Raw genomic sequence first — 15,244 nt, 5'->3', positions numbered from 1 at the left:
TTGTACATTACTTCTAGTTGTGGTGACTCAGTGACAGAATGTGTGAAGTAACATTCTGCTTAGTGTGAATAAGGGGATCATCATCTGGCTCTTAATCAATCATATCTTTTAGGGCTCTTGATTTGCTTTCATTGAAGTCAGTGGCAAATACACATTGACTTAAATGGGTGAAGGATCAGGACCTGGATCAATAACAAGCAACCCACATTTGGTGGTTTTCCAGGCATGCTATTCAATAGGGTTTTGTGAAGATGGCTGAGGGTTTGCACCAGAACTAATGAAGGGGTAGAAGGGAACATTTTTTGGTAGCTGGCTGTTCAAGTTCCTACCTATCTGACTGTTTGATGCTACTGAACTTACGTTGTGATATTAATCAAACATTAGGACTCCTAGAGCTTTGTGTAAGCACTTTTATCTTTTTACTATTTTAATCTAAATAAATATCAAAACAAACATTTTTTCAGAAGTGCAAAAATATCACATCCCAATAAATATTTCCATCAACCTTTTTTTAAATTACTTTTTACTACTGCAAAGTTACAACTAAATGTTAAGATACTACATTGTACATTACTCATTACTTATTCAAGATCAGGTTAATATTCAAACAACCTGGCTAAAAAAATTGGCTTTGTTTTCAAAGGTGCCTTTAACACTTGCCTACTAAAGCTAAGAATCTGTGAACAAATCTGAAGTTTTTTGTTTGTTTGTTAACATCTACTAAATGGTCTTTGTAAGTGGTGATGCTCAGCTTTTGCAGATCTAATCTGATTCTCAAATGCAATCATCTGCAGTAGATACATCAGTTCTTTGGACACAGACTAATATTCATTTACCCTTTCAGCAGAAATTAGCATTTTATGCAGCTTTGATGTCGTTCCAAATGGCATTAAAATGTGAATTTTTAATGGTACTAGTATGTATATGAATATATAGAGAGAAATAATATATTGGCTAAAGTAGACATGATTTAGCCAAAAAAATAGTATCAGGGCAGTAATATGCTGATAAACTACAGATAGGAACTGAAGAGAAACAGTCAAATGAAAGAGTCTCCCATTGAATTACATCGCATAAAGGAATACAAATAAATATTGAGAAATTTTGTAAAGTGCTTTTATACAAATGCAAGAAAACTAAATACTAAGACAGGTGAAATTGAGTGCCTCACAGAAACTTGCATCATAGAAACTTGGTGGAATGATGATGGGACATGGGAGTACCAGGGTATAAAATATATAGGAATGACAGAGTTGGTCATGCTGGTTGGGGCGTGGCATTGTATGTGAAAGAAAGCAAAGTCAAATAGAGTAGAAATCTTAAATGAATGAAACAGTACCATAGAATCTTTATGGATAGAAATTCCATGCTTAAATACATTCTAATCTGATACTACTGACCAGCTGACCAGGATGGGATTGTGAAATGTTCAGGGAGATTAGAAAGGTTGCAAAAACAGAAAACCCAATAATAATCGGGAATTTCAACTATCCCCATATTGACTAGGAACATGTCACCTCAGGACCAGATACAGAGATAAAATTTCTATACACCATTAATGACTGCTTCTTGGAGCAGCTGGTCCTGGAACCTGCAAATGGAAAGGCAATCTTTGTTTTAGTTGTAAGTGGAGCACAGGATCTGTTCCAAGAGGTGAATATAGCTGAACCACTTGGTAATAGTGACCATAATGTAATTAAATTTACCATCCTTATGGGGGGTGGGGGAATACCAAAGAAATCCACCACAGTAGCATTTAACTTTTAAAAGAGTAACTACACAAAAATGAGGAAGCTAGTTATATAGAAAGGAGCATAAACTCTGGCAAGTCAAGTGTAAAAGTATAATTAGACAGGCCCAAAATGAATTTGAGGAGCAACTAGCAAAAGACACAAAAACTGACAGCATTTTTCTAAAATACATCAGAAGCAGGAAGCCTGCCAAACAATCAGTGGGGCCATTAGGCAATCAAGGTCCTAAAAGAGCATTCAAAGAAGACAAGGCCATTGTGGAGAAGCTAAATAAATTCTTTGCATCTGTCTTCACTACAGAGGATGTGAGGGAGATTCCCACACCTGAGCTATTCCTTTTAGTTGAAAAATCTGAGGAACTATCCTAGACTGAAGTGCTTTGGCGTGGTTTGGGAAGAAATTGATAAATTAAACAGTAATAAGTCACCAGGACCAGGTGGTATTCATCCAAGAGCTCTGAAGGAACTCAAATATGAATGTGCAGAAATACTAACTGTGGTATGCAACAGAGGGTCCTGTGGCACCTTTGAGACTAACAGAAGTATTGGGAGCATAAGCTTTCATGGGTAAGAACCTCACTTCTTCAGATGCAAGAAGTGAGGTTCTTACCCACGAAAGCTTATGCTCCCAATACTTCTGTTAGTCTCAAAGGTGCCACAGGACCCTCTGTTGCTTTTTACAGATTCAGACTAACACGGCTACCCCTCTGATACTTAACTGTGGTATGTAACCTGTCATTTAAATCAGCCTCTGTTTTACTCAGATTACTGGCAGACAGCTAATGTGACATCACTTTTTTAAAAAGTCTCCAGACATGATCCTGCCAATTACAGGACAGTATGCCTAACTTCAATACCAGGCAAATTGGTTGAAATGATATTAAAGAACAGAATTATCAGACTTATGGATGAACATGCTATGTTGGGGAACAGGCAACCTGGCTTTTGTAAAGGGAAATCATGCTTCACTATTAGAATTCTCTAAGATTGTCAACAAACATGTGGACAAGGGTGATCCAGTGGATATAGTACTTAGACTTTCAGAAAGCTTTTGACAAGGTCCCTCACCAAAGGCTCGTAAGCAAAGTAAGAAGTCATGGGATGAGAGGGAAGGTCCTCCCATGGATCACTAACTGGTTAAAAGATAGGAATAAATGGTCAGTTATCACAATAGAGAGAGGTAAATAGTGGGATCCTCCAAGGATCTGTACTGGGACCAGTGCTGTTCAATGTATTCATAAATTATATGGGAAAAGGGGTAAATAGTGAGGGGGCAAAGTTTGCAGATGATACAAAATTACTCAAGATTGTTAAATCCAAAGCAGAGTTTGTAAAGATTTACAAAGGGATCTTACAAAACTAGGTGAGTGGGCAACAAAATGGCAGATGAAATTTAATGTTGAGACATGCAAAGTAACGCACACTGGAAAACATAATTCCAACTATACATACAAAACGATGGGTTCTAAATTAGCTGTCACCACTCAAAAAAGAGAGCTTGGAGTCATTGTGGATAGTTCTCTGAAAACATCTGCTCAAATGGCAGAGGCACTCAAAAAAGCTGACAGAATGTTAGGAACTATTAGGAAAGGGATAGATAAAGGACTGTAAATATCATAATGCGACTCTATAAATCCACAGTATGCCCTCACCTTGAATACTGAGTGCAGTTCTGACCACCCCATCTCAAAAAAAGATATAATAGAATGGGGAAAAGTACCGAGAAAGACAACAACATTTATTAGGAGTATGGCGATATTAAATACAAGGAGAGATTTAAAAGACTGGGATTGTTCAGACTGAAAAAGAGATGAATGAGGGGACGATATGATAGAGGTCTATAAAATCATGAAGGGTGTGGAGAAAGTTAATAAGTGAGTAAATGTTATTTACCTATTCACATAATACAAAAAACAGGGGTCATACAATTAAATTAAAAGGCAGCAGGTTTAAAACAAATATACGGAAGTACTTTTTCACACAACACACAATCAACCTGTGGAACTCGTAGCCTGAGGATGTTGTGAAAGCCAAAAAAATAACTGAGTCAAAAAAAGAATTAGATACATTTATGGAGGATAGGTCCATCAATGGCCATTAGTCAAGATGGTCTGGGATGCAACACCATGCTCTGGGTGTCTTGAAACCTCTGACTTCTAGAAGCTAGGACTGGATGACAGGGGATGGATCACTTGATAAATTTCCTTGTTCTGTTCACTCTCTCTGAGACATTTGGCACCGGCTACCTTCACAAGACAGGATACTGGGCTAAATGGACAATTGGTCTGACCCAGTACAGCCATTCTTATGTAGACTAAAATTATAATTTCCTCTTTTAAAATTGCTATTTTTAATATGCTAACTATAGTTTATCAACAAATAAAACAAAAACAATAAAATGACTAGTCACTCAGAACATAACTTCAAAGCAACCTGGAATTAAATTGTACTATTGGATTTCCAGGCTTGTTAGTCAGCTAGGTGCCAAACATCTTTAAAACATATTTTTAAAAAATATCAGCACATTTAATCATCCATCAATGCATCCATCCATCAAGCAAGTAAATGGTTATAAGTTGGTCAAATTTAGTTGGGTGAAATATTTTTCCCCTGACACTTTATACTAATTGTTTTCTCAAGTTTGTTTTATGCTGTTTTTGAGTCTTCAATCTTTCACTTTGCATGGAACTTTCAGGAGCCAGCAACTCCCTGCAGATCAATTTGCAAAATCCACTTCTACAATAGCTCTACATTTCACATGGAAGTACCATGGGAGAAATCTTGGATCATGTGGAAGGAATAGAATAACACCTAGACATCCATCCACACACTTACAAAGCACAAATACTGACACAGACAAGGCCAAGTGGGGAAGGAAGTGGCTAGGGATATATGTACTCTAGTTCCAGCTTTACATGGTCATTCACCTTTGATCCATTTAGGTAGAAGGAAGGTCTTAAGGAAGGTAGTAGCTGTCTGAATGATGAAGGCACAGCTTGTGGCCTAAATGGATGCTTTGGAGATGCAGCCCCTGGACAACTAGCAGTTCTGGCTGCTCATAGGGAGCCACAGACTCCTCCTACCACAGTGCAGCTAAAGTCCATTCTCCTGCAGCTGGTGATGCACATGGACAAAGGCCACAATCATAGACTCAATGATTTCCAGTTCCATTTAAGGACCAAGAGGATTATGGACCAAGAGGTTGATCAGTGAAGATAACTAGTAACATTCTGACAAATGGACTGAAACAACTCACATTTGTTTCTCATCAACTGGACAGGTATCCCTGATCCTAGGTAAGGGAGAATATCAATGCTTACTGGCATGTGCAGCAAATGTTGATGTGACTGTCAACATAATAGCAGGTTGAAATAACACAATTGTCCCTTATTGACAGGAAATTGGGGCTAAAGAACTGAACTTCTATATTGGACTGGCATTGAGAATGGTTAAAGGTAAAAGACTAGATGCTCAAAGTTGTCAATAATTTGGTGGAAGAGAAATATCTTTAGTCCCTGGGAAAGCAAATATTCTAATATAATGCTGATGACCTGCAGTTAAAGAGGGTGAGATAGACATCAACTGCACAGTCAGAAAAGCCTGCAGAGGGGGAAAGAAATAGTGCAAAAACTGGCAAAGTATAGGAAGAAGAGTGAAAAAGGAAAATTAGACAATGTTGCTAATAAAAAGGACAGTGAGAGGCAGTTTCAATTAAACTCCAAAGCCTTCAACATTAGGAGTCTAGACATACTGTTTTGTATATATTAGGATCTCCCAGCTCATTTTAGATTTAATCTTATCCTATTCACAATTCCCAAATGTGAAATTTGGCTTCACTGCTATACAGTTGTTGGAACACAGGGGTGGGTTAGGACAGGTCAAACACAAGTCACTGGGCTTAATACAGTGAAATTTAATGGCCTGAAATATTCAGGAGATCAGACTAAATGGTCTGTTAGTCTCTTCTGTCCTTAAACCCTATTAAGCTATGAATCCATAAAATATTTGCTTGGAAGGAAAATACCAGATGCTGCATCTTCCATTTGTAAAGATCTTCCTTGTAAACTTGATTCCACTTCACACAGTGAAATTCTCAGCATGTTTGTTTGAATCTTGTGTTGCTAATCCAACTGGACAGCTGCAGACACAAATATCACAATCTGCAGTTAAAAATGTCTGGGTTTTAATGTGCACTATTCTTCAATGAGACACAAATTGCTGATCTGTGAAAAGGAATTCAGTGGCATCTGAGTTTCTTTGCAAGAGGGGCCTAACATTTAGTGACTGAAAGTCTTGTGAAAGTAAGTAAGAAGCCCTCTACTTTTGGGGCAAAATTCTCCTTTCCAATCTGTAATGAGGTTCTCTTTTTCACCTGAGGGGACTGCACATAGAATGAGAACAGAATGAGGAACAGAGATTAGCACTGTGGATCTGTGAGGAGAAATATGTCCATAATATTTAAGTGAAGAAAAACTGCATTCATGAAAGGGTATAAACAGACAAAGTTATAAGAAATACAGAGAGTTAAATTGTTTCTAAGCATCTCTTTGGACTGTAATATTACCAAATTGGGAGGTCTAGTGCCCAGGGTTTTACTAAAATAAATTTAGGTCCCTATGAATTTAAGGCCTAACTGCAGAGTAGGTGTCCCTCTCAAGAACATGGAATGCTGAAAGAGCGGGGCAAAGTAGTATGTACTAAACTGGACAGGCATTAGGTACAAATTACACAAATGACATCTTGGGACTCTGTGTCCTTTATTAAATTCATATCACAAACTGGTTTAATTTTCCCCTACAGCAATGAGAGTAGATACAGAAGAAATACATAGCTTGATTCCTACCACCATGGCAATTTGGGGCTCTCCAAATTGTAAAAAGAAGAACAGGAGTACTTGTGGCACCTTAGAGACTAACAAATTTATTAGAGCATAAGCTTTCGTGGACTACAGCCCACTTCTTCAGATGCTTCCATTCTATATGCATCCGAAGAAGTGGGCTGTAGTCCACAAAAGCTTATGCTCTAATAAATTTGTTAGTCTCTAAGGTGCCACAAGTACTCCTGATCTTCTTTTTGCGGATACAGACTAACACGGCTGCTACTCTGAAACCAAATTCTAAAGTCATTCCTAAAGTCAAAGGCGTAGTGGCACCCAAAATGTGCCTTTGCAGTGGTAGTCATAGCAAACAATGAGAATTGTGTACATACACACATACACATACACTGAAGAAAAAAATTAAGAACAAAAGATTTTTCTATTTCATTCTGAATTTTTGAAAATGGCCAAGTTTTGCAAATTTCCTATATAATATGTCATGTTTGACAATTTTATGAGTGAACATTGATGAATTTGCACTCATAAATTACCCTATTTTCCACAAAAATCCACAGAAGTTCTGATTCACAAAATGGCTTGGAACCAAATGCTTTCATTCAAAATTTCCCACTTCAAAGTTTTGTCACTTTTGCAGCCTCAAGTCCTGATCCTACAGTATGAGGCACACAAAAGTGGACTCCTTCACCAAGATGGAGCCCCACTGAGGTCAGAGTCTGATTTCATTTTCACTGGTGTAAGTGAGGAGTAACTTCTTTGAACTAAATGGAGTCACTCCAGATTTCTACAGGTGTACATGGGAACATATTTTTGGACCTTAATATTATGTTCATGCACCATCCTATGTATAGCTGCTTTTGTAAATGTCAGTAGAGCGAACAGGAAGAATATCTCTCCGTTGTTACTAAATTGCATTCATAAGATTGCAAACTCTAGGACAAGAAGACATGGACGTGCATAATAGAGTACTTTGGGAATTATCGCTTTTACTTAAAAAGTGACAGCAATTTCCCCCCCATGTTTTTTAAGAAGCAAGAATATGATGCATTGAAATAGAGAGGGATGTTTCAGCCATCTTAATTTCTTCTCCTAAGAAGTTATTGTGACTGGAAAATACAATTCTTATTTACTTGAGAATAGAATCTTAACTGTATATGCCTAAAAATACTCATGAGAAGGCAACCAAGCAGCCATGTTGCTCTGCAGTACCAAGCAGGAGATATATAGGTGTAAATTCTGCAGTCTTGTTTACTTGCTCAGCATAGGTTCAGAATGATGTGTTCTGAGGAGGAAAAGGGCCTCACACTGCTTAACAGAGAACTCTGAGCCAAGGATGAAGGAACATAAACTGGTTCCAAAGTCCCCATCATCCAGAAGAATAGTGCTTTGCAGGCAGCAATGTAAGCCCTCGAAGAAAGGTATAAAGTGAGGAAATAGGAGTGGTCTGTACGTGAACAACATGACAGAAATAGAGAGGATCCCTGCCAAGAGGAAAACTGTTCATGGCATAAGTATATAATAACTGTGCCTTACACATCTGCTCTAGGTGAAGTTTCCTACATTCTTTTCAAGTACTGACAGCTGAAAGTTGTTAGACTTCACAGTAGTTTAGGAGATACTTCCATTTTAAGCCTCTATTTTCAAGTGCTATAACTTTCCAAATAAATTAACCTCTGGACTGAAATTTTATCGACATGTTCTAAGCTCAAAAGATGATCATAGTTTTTGGAGAGCAGACAAAATTCTATCTGGCCTTTTTTTGAGATTTCTCAACATAAAATAAGTGGTATTTTCCCAGCATTTAAGACATTTTCAGAGGCTTTTTTTCCCTGTCCATATACATTAAAGAAGGCTCCTCTTTAAAAATGTCATACCTAGAATATACTTCATCCTCAACAAGCCTTTAGCAGGTGGGACGAAACTTTGTTTAGACATGTTCAAGTTTTAAGATTTGAAAATAATGTTTTTATGCTTAGAAAGATAATATTTTAATGATAAATGTTGGTAAATATCGATTTCACTGTACACACACAAACTGATAAAACTATTTCCATCAATAATAATCAAAATTTACAGATAATCAAAAGAAAAAAATTGCCTGAAAACATATTTAAGTCAAAATCTAGTGATTTAGACTTTTGAATTAAGCTTGTTACAAATGGACTAGCAAATTAATTGCAAAAACATGCCAGATTTGTTGATTTAAGGATAAATACTTTGTATATTTTGACATATGATGTTGACAATTTGTCCTTTAACTTTTTGAATTTCAACATTGACTGTCTTTAAATAACTGTCTGACTTATTTATTTATTTAAATAAATAAAAAATTTAAAAATGCTCAAACTCCATAATTTTACACAACTGTGAAAATTTATTTTAAATGCTTAAAACTAATTATCAATATTATATGTCAAAATTATAAAAATAATCAAATTCTGTCAAGCACTGTACACTATTTTCTAATAGCTAATTCTTAAGGTAGTCTGGTCAAGTGAATAGGACACTAGACTGGATTTTTCACACACACACCCCAAGACACATAACGATGCTCATGTAAATTCCCAGAATAGATCAACCCTCGATTTTGTTAAATGCTTTGAGACCTATGTATGCTATATAACATGCCTGTACTTTAACAGGTGTTTGCCTGAGTAATTGCTGATTAAGAACTGAGTACAGACCTTAGGATTTAGCCCACAATGAAGAAAGATGTAAGGCTCTGCATATATGCACACAAATGTATTAAAATATAGTTAAAAGAACAGCCTTAACCTTGAATTCTCTGGACTTTCCCCACACAGTGGCCAGCTCCCTATTCTTTCACTTTCCTATTCTTCCACTCTTATTAAAATTGTGCTTTGTATCTAAATTGAACAGTGCTATAAAAATCACAGGACATCTGAAATACACAATCCCCTTTCAATACCATCTTATAGAACGGTGATGGAAAACTCCAGTAATAACAGTAACCATTTTTTTTTTACAATGAATTCATTGCTATTCCAGATCAGACCAATGGTCCATCTATTTCAGAGGAGTCAGTATCAGATATTTCAGAGGAAGGTGTACAAAATCTCATAATATATACTTCACTCCTGTTTTACAGCTCTGGAAGTGAAAGAAAAGTTAGGCTACATGTTTACAATACCTGATACTCTCTGGGAGTAAACATGATTGGAAAATAGCTATTCTTCAGGAAGGAAAAAAATAACCCATTTTCACAAAGGGTTATTTTATTTTCTCTCTCTTCCTTTCTTCAAAGATATGCAGCATGGTTTTCTAGTGTTCAGAAATCAAATTAGCCTTACGGTGTTGAAATATACTCTTGGAACTACTATGTATTTAAATCATCTGGGTTTCACAGAGGTTACAAAAAGGTTCCTGAGTCATACTACTAGCTGTATTTTAGATAGACAGATAGACAGATAATATATATAAAGTAATATATAGCTGCCCATGATATGCCAGAATATTGGATTGTTATCTGAGCAGTATACAGCTTGACTTTCTTTAAAATACAATACTGAGGATGTATGGGGAAAAATATGAACATATACTCTGGAATGACCAAGGGGAATATACTTGATATAGGTGTATATGTATAGATACTCCTAAGACAGGATTCTCTAAAAAAACATATAATAGGAACTGGCTGTTGTGAACTGTTCTCATTCTATTCTCTTTGTCCATTAGGTCCATGGATAATAAAATGGGAAGCCTCTTCAGTCCAGGTTTGTGAAAGTGATAAGGGTTTTAATGTTTTAGGTCATTATTTTTAATACATAGATCTTTCTTCCCTCCCTGTCTCCACCTTTCCTTCTCACTGTTCCTGGTGCAACATAACACACAGTCCTACCTTAACAAATCTGATCCGATCTTCAAGATCTAGGGAAGAGCTGCCTCGTAAGAGAAGGATTTCTGGTAATGAAGAGGGCATCAACACCTGCAAGGAAAGAAACACAGATATTACAAGCTTGCACATGTTGGTTACACAACAATGCAGGAAAGCACAGTCCATGATATGAGAAAGTCTGGGCTTGGTCCATATAAGTAGGAATTTGGGCATCTCTCGCTACATGCAGGAATTGTTTTTTCTTTGTCATTTTCTATAATAATCCCCTTCCTTCTCCACTAGTTTATGCTGGAACTGAGTTTCCTCACTATTACATATGGTTTCCATTTCATTGCTTCAGTAGTGTGGAATTCCTTTTACAATGCTGATAAACTTAGCTGCCATGTAGTAGATTAGAATGCATTGGCAAATACCATACATTACAACACTGATAGTCTTCCCACAGCTCCCATTGGCAGGGAACTGGGAGCTGCGGGCAGCCGTGTTTGCGGACGGTCAATATAAACAAACTGTCTTGCAGCCCGCCAGCAGATTACCTTTATGGGCCAAGTGTGGCCCACGGGCTGCAGGTTGCCCACCACTATTCTAGAGAAACGTGAATTTTAATGAATCTTTGTTTTGAAAAACAAAATTGAAGAAAACCATTTGGATAAGGTTGAAAAATCCCATTTCAACAATTTCAGAACAGAATGGTTTGATTTTCATTTTGAAATCATGCTCTCTCCAAATTTATTTCCATTTTGGAATGAAAACAAATTTAGAAATTTCAGTATTTCTGGTGAAACGGAAATTCCAGTTCCCTGCACAACTTTAGAGCCAGGATTTGGTTTGGCTCTTTCTTTACTGTGTATTATTTATTTGTTTGTTTATATGTATTGTGTGTGTGTGCATGACTATCTCCAGAATGCTTACCTTAAACATTTGCATCCTTTTATGTAACCTTTATTTACAAGATATGTTAGGAGCAATACAATTGCATGAGGAGATCTATTTTAATAAAAGAACATTCCAAACATCTGGTATTCTTAATATATATATATATCCATCCCCTTAAGTAATTTTTGACTTGCCATAATCACCGAACACAGATCTTTAAAAAAATATATTTGATCAATAATGAAAAGACTAGAGCCACAGTAGTTGTGGGCCAGGCCTTGAACCTACTACTGCAATCTTCTCTTCCAATCTCTAGATATATAGATCCTGCAAATATTTATGCACATAATTTTATGTAACAGGTGGCCCTTTTGAAGATCAGAGCTACACTGAGCAACAATTTAATTTGGGTTTCTTTTTTGGCTAATAAATTCCAAAGATTTGTTTCTTTCAAATCTGAGATATCTCAGATATGAAACTCACCTATTATCTCTGTTAACTTTATTCTGTAAATGAAGCCTTTGGACCAGATTTATAAAGGTATGTAGATGCCTACATGTGCAGATCGGCACCCAGTCAGATTTACAAAAGTGCCTAATTGAGTTAGGCACCTAATTCTCTTTGACTTTACATCTGTGCATCTTGGAGACACCCTCAAACAAGGATGCTTTTGCTTTGTTAATATATCCACAGAATGTAGAATATATGCTGAGTGCTTAAGCTTTTGGGGCTTTCCCAAGCCTACCCTGGGGTTTCTGAAAGATAATCAGTATCTTTCAAGTCATCTTAATGATATCAGGACAATGGTGGTTCTTTCCTCTCCCCCTGCCCCAGCTTCTTTCTTGTCATTTGAAGGTGTTGTGTTTATTTCCTTTGAGCAGAAGATAATTAGCCTGTTATCAGTGTGCAGTATGAGCTAGGAGGCTGTGCACAGAGGGATTATAATTCAGTAGTTAAACTTTCTGGTCAGCAAAAGAATTTGGTATGGGAGGAATGTGTAGAGGGATTGTGCCTTTGACAGTGCACTAGAAGATTCAAATTTACTTGGGAGAACATGCAACTATTTTGGGATGGAGAAAACGTAAGCTTTTAAGCACTGTCCCTCTCCTTTTTAATAAAATCTTCAAACACCAGTTTCATTATGCATCCCAAGTGCAATGAACTAACAACCACTCTGCTTGTTCGGGCTTCTGTTGCTCTGTACTGTACCCACCCATACCTTTGGGGTCCTGATTCTGAAAAGTACTGCTGAGCCCCCTCAACTTCCATTGTTATAGGATAGTTACCCTGTAACTCATGGGATGAGGCCCGTGGATTGTAAGTGGTATGGGACAGGAATTCCATGTTTTGGTTGAATGTAAATATATGTTGGCCCTTTGTCTCACAACAGTGTGGGAGTAGAGGAGTTTGTTAGGCGCAGAAGTAGGAGTGAGAGTGAAGGTCTGATGATATGCAGCTATGACACATTATTATTCACTGTGTGAGGTGTTACTCAGAGCAACTGTCATAAAGCACAGTGCAGAGCACACAAACAATGAGAAGCCTTGAAAGTGAAGGCAGGTCTCTGGGTTGGAAATGCTCCTGTCACCTTCCAGGCCCTGGATTCACTGCTGTGTTTGTGTAATGCATCTGGTAATGTGAGTCAGGGTACTCACAGCCAGTGACATAAATAAATAAATTATGAATCAAGTTTTGTCTGCGAAGGCTTCAAGAATTGAAAAAGGGCTACAATTCAACAAGTTTAGAATTCACTGACTACTATTCTACCAGGTCTAGAATTTATAGAATTAATAGAAACTGAATAACTAGCAGTTTAAGAGAGTGACCCAGGACAGTTAGTAGGGGAATCAGCCCAAAGCTGGAGACTGAGTGTGGACCACAGTTGCCAACTTTCACGTGGTAAATAAGCACCCCGACTTTCACAAGAAGCCAAAAATCAAGCTAATCCCATTTCAAAACAAGGCCAAAAAGAGTCAATTCCTAAGAACCCCAACACTCTATGTGACTAGATTCCCCCAGCGTGCAGTCTGGGACTGTGGTGGGCCCGCTGTGCATCCCTGACTCTCTCCCCTTCTTGCCCCTTTCCCCGCCTTGCCGGGAGCCGATAAAAAAAAAAAAAGAAGAAGCAACAAGCTACAACAAGCAACAAGCTACAAGCCAAACAAGTAACAAGCTACATGCCAACAACTAACCAACAAGCAACTCACAAGCCAATTAAGTCGAAAACAAGCCCAATTTTTGCATTTTTTCCACGGGTTTGGCATGTCTGGTGAGAAGGTTAATGAGAAGGGACCTCAGAGGGAAAAATCAAAGACGTAAGTATGGAAATTTAACTCTCTCAGGATGAATATATAGGATTAAGGTGAGAGACAAAAAGAGAGCCAACCATCACAGTCAGATTTAAAAAAAAAATAGAAAAGAGGTAATAGCCAGTTGGAGGGAGAGGGAAGGCAAAGACTGAAATGAAGAGGAGGAAAAGGGAAGGGTCTGAAAACAGTCAGAGGGGAAGAGGAGAAATCCAAAGCTGCCACTGAGACCATAGGAGCAGGAGGTGAGAGGAGAGGTTACTAAATGAGAGGGCAACAACAGATGACAACAAGTCTAATGAGGAGAACCAGGTATCCTTAGGGAAACGGAAGTTAGAAATAAAAAGGTCATTGATCAGGAGGAGTTTCCAAGAGCTGGAACAAGAATTCCCAGGTTTTGTTGAGCAGGTTTCATCTTTAAAATTGTCCAATCATCAATGCAACATTTCAAGCTCTAAGTTCACAACTAATTAACTATTTAGAAATGCAGCCTGAAATGTTAAAAACTATATGTTCACAATTCCTTGCCAATTTGGAATGGATTATCAACAGAATCAGTTCTGCACAAAGAGTTTTAATATCTCTACTTTAAAAAAAATACACAATTTTAGTACTGGTGAAAGGTGCTGGATTTAGAGTTCTGGAGACAGCCCATCACTCTTCACCAGAGAACAGGCAGAGCACACACAACTGCCATACAAACTTCCAACACACATTTGTCCCCTCCCTTTCAAGAGTGCCTCAAAACTGATGTGGAGACAGAGCTAAATGAATCATTCATAGTGGATAACTCTATTAGATTAACTTAGTCTGGTTATGGCAGCTTATGGTTTTTTTGAACCAGAAAACTCATGTTTCTGGTACAAAAAAATTAATGACAAAAACCTCACACAAATTTGAAATGTATTTTCTAAGAACATTCTCTCTTATCAGTCTCTTATCTGCTGTTTCTATTACAATTCATTTGCTAGGATAGTATAAATAAGTGAATGCAAAAGGACAAACTCATTTAGCCCCCCCCCAATTCAGGAGAAAAAACATATTTGTGGGAAATGTTTTGAGATGTTCACTTAATCTATACCTGAATGGCCTGGCTCTGGAGTGTTCAGACTGACAAAGTATTAAGTTCATTTTGACAGCTGGCTGACAAAATTCAAAATGTCAACACATTTTTGTTAAAATTTTGAATTTTTGATGAAAAATGGGGATAGCGATTTTCTCAAATATGTCATCCCCCATTTTCCACTTGTTGTATTCATTTTATACACGCACAAACTGAGGTTCAGAGACAGTAATTGATTTGCCTAGTATCTCATTTTCAAAATTTGCAACATAAGCCAAAAGTTCATTCCTGAACCCACCAAGATCACTGCTTTAACTACAAGGCCAAACATTAATGCATTTAAATATATGGCCTAGCTTCTAGACCATACAGCCTCAGAGACTGTTGCTTTCACAGGATTACCCTTGATAACATCTGCTTTACCTTTCCTGCTTTTTTCTCCCTTCCTTTCCCATATATAGCCTCAGTTCATGACTAGGGTACCTACTATGTATTTCTAATCTTCTGATCTTTAGTTAAGAAGAGGAAAAATAAAAGTCAGCATGAGGAAATGATTCTA

At 37.4% G+C, this 15,244-nt stretch overlaps 1 long non-coding RNA gene across 1 annotated transcript in view; it reads left to right on the top strand.

The window, feature by feature from the left end:
• LOC117876993 overlaps positions 1–15,244 on the top strand; it is a 33,697-nt gene that overhangs the window by 4,562 nt on the left and 13,891 nt on the right. The window contains exon 2 of the long non-coding RNA XR_004645594.1: positions 10,281–10,318. This is a non-coding gene — a long non-coding RNA (uncharacterized LOC117876993). The remainder of the gene's footprint in view (positions 1–10,280; positions 10,319–15,244) is intronic.

The sequence above is a fragment of the Trachemys scripta genome, chromosome 4, assembly GCF_013100865.1.
Source record: "Trachemys scripta elegans isolate TJP31775 chromosome 4, CAS_Tse_1.0, whole genome shotgun sequence".
In the NCBI taxonomy this organism is placed as follows: Eukaryota; Metazoa; Chordata; order Testudines; family Emydidae; genus Trachemys; species Trachemys scripta.
Note: the sequence above shows the minus strand (reverse complement) of the source record. Positions and strands in the feature narration are given on the sequence as shown.